This window comes from Protopterus annectens, chromosome 10.part0, assembly GCF_019279795.1.
Source record: "Protopterus annectens isolate FY-2018-M chromosome 10.part0, PAN1.0, whole genome shotgun sequence".
Taxonomy (NCBI): domain Eukaryota; kingdom Metazoa; phylum Chordata; order Ceratodontiformes; family Protopteridae; genus Protopterus; species Protopterus annectens.
The window spans coordinates 423,020,560-423,023,059 of NC_056744.1; positions in this window are offsets into that span (position 1 = coordinate 423,020,560).

Sequence of the window (2,500 nt, forward strand, 5' to 3'; positions counted from 1 at the left end):
CCATCCATCAACTGGGAAAACTACTCATGCACCAATACACTGGTCCACTGCTTCCTGGAATTCATCATTTCCAATGCCCTGGATCAGCTCATTCTGACCCCCCACTAGAGGAAGCAACATCCTTGACCTGGTTATTACTAACATGGGCGACCATTGCTCTACACCAATAGCCAATACCTCCATAGTCAGATCCTACTATAAACTAATCACCATGGAAATCCACATCTCACCCACACACCCTGCAAAGGTAACCACCTTGAAAAACTTCTCCAAAGCTGACTTTGGACTCTTAAAACAGAAGTGGCTAACTTCAGGGTACCCATGTCATTGGAAAATAGCTGCATGACTGCTGAATCATACACCATTGCACTGCATGAACATATACACAAAAGCATGGAACTAGCCATACCCAACAGAACCAAGACGCTCTCATCTAAAAAAAAAAAGCCAATCTGGTGGTTCCCTGACATTAATAAACTCTACAACAGAAGGAAGAAACTACTGCAGAAAAAGGTGAAGTCCCAAGACTTGAAAAACTCCCTTATTAGCCTCAACAAAAAGTTGAGATCCCTTATCAAATCCTCTAAAGCCAGCTATGAAGGCAGAATTGTGACAGACACTAAAAACAATCACATAGCCTTCTATAGCTATATCAAGAACCTACATGGCAATACCCAGATTTGCTCTGAGATACTGCACGATGGTACCACCTATACTCAGTCAACAGATATTGCCAACATACTGGCTGACAGATTTAGTGCCAACTTTACCCCTCTTTTCCCCCCTAAAGGACCAAACACAATACAGGAAGAATGCCAGGCATGCAGCATTACTGCAGCACAGGTTAAAGCTGTATTGTCCAAGGCCAAGAATACAGCTTTCATGGGATACGATAATATCCCTGACTGTGTTCCACATTAACTACAAAGCAAACTGGCACCACATCTGAGTGCCCTGTTCAGTCACAGCATCACCTCAGGCTTTGTCCTTACTGAATGGCGCACTGCTACATTCATCCTTCTCCATAAAGGGGGAGCGACTTGAGACCCTGGGAATTATCACCCCATTAGCCTGATAAGTCTGATATGTAAAGCTATGGAGCATATCATCATGGACCTGATTAACACAGATATAGGAAATCTCCAAACTCTAGAACCCATGCAATTTGGCTTTGTGAAAGGGAGATCATGCCTGCTCACCCTGGTTGACTTCTTTGAGTCAGTCACCAGGGCTGTGGATGAAGGTAAGGTTGTGCATACAGCCTACCTTGATCTGGCCAAATCCTTTGATATCATTCCTCACTTGGGAATTATTAATAAACTCACCAAACTAGGCATCAAACCCTATATCACTAAGTGGGCTGCAAATTGGCTCACAGATAGAACACACAATGTGAAAGTAGTGGACTCCAAGTCAGACTGCCGACCAGTCACAAGTGGAGTCCCACAGGGATCGGTCGTGGGTCCTCTCCTGTTTGGCATCTACTTCTCAGAAGTCCAGGCCAACACAAAGGGACTCTGGTTGACTAAGTTCGCAGACTACTGCGAGCTGGAAGTCATTATTAACTCAAAGCACACAAACACCTCCAAATGATCCACGAAACACACAAAACATCAGGATAGAAAATGTTTTACTAATGTGTTTGGTACCTCGGCTTATGGCTTCAAAGAATAAATTGTTACATCAAGCAGCTTTCTTATATACATCATACTTAATACATTTTATTAGCCATCCTTTAATGTCCAATCAAAAATTTAAAGTGCTCGTCACACATTATAAATTGACCATGTATTAACTAAGCATAACATATCTTATACATAATTTTAAATTTACTGAGATGAATCCCACCTATTTCTGATGTTAAAATGGGACAACAACAACAGCATCATTCCATTTCAAATAATAAAATGTGAGATTTCAACCATACAACTGACAATATCAGTTTACTTGTTGTAAACATTGGTGTCTAATTCCATATTTAAACCTTTGGGATGTAATGTCCTAAAGTTTATTATACACTTGGACTCCAACAATAACAACTTACTAGTGTCCACCTCCCTGTCATAAGATTTGGGTTTTGCCAACACACTGAAAAAGAAAGTTTCTAGTGAGCTACTATGTACCTGAATAAAATGTGTAGCTACCAGATTTTCCATCCAATTCCTTCTTATATCACTCAGATGTTCCACGATTCTTTTCTTGACAGCTCTTTTAGTCTGTCCAATGTACCATTTTACCTGCGGGCACCCACAGCCTATAATATGGACAATTCCCCTAGATTCACATGTATATACTTCACTGGCTTTATAGACCTTGCCATTAATATTAACCCCATCCAAGTTTTTAATTTTCTCACAGACTATACAATTTCTGCATGGAAAACTTCAACTAATGTTTTCTGCTCTAAACACTTTGCTATATGTTAAAAGCTCTTTTAAATTACTAGATCGCCCATAAGAAAACACTATCCTTTCCGGGAAAATGTTCCCATACCTTTCAT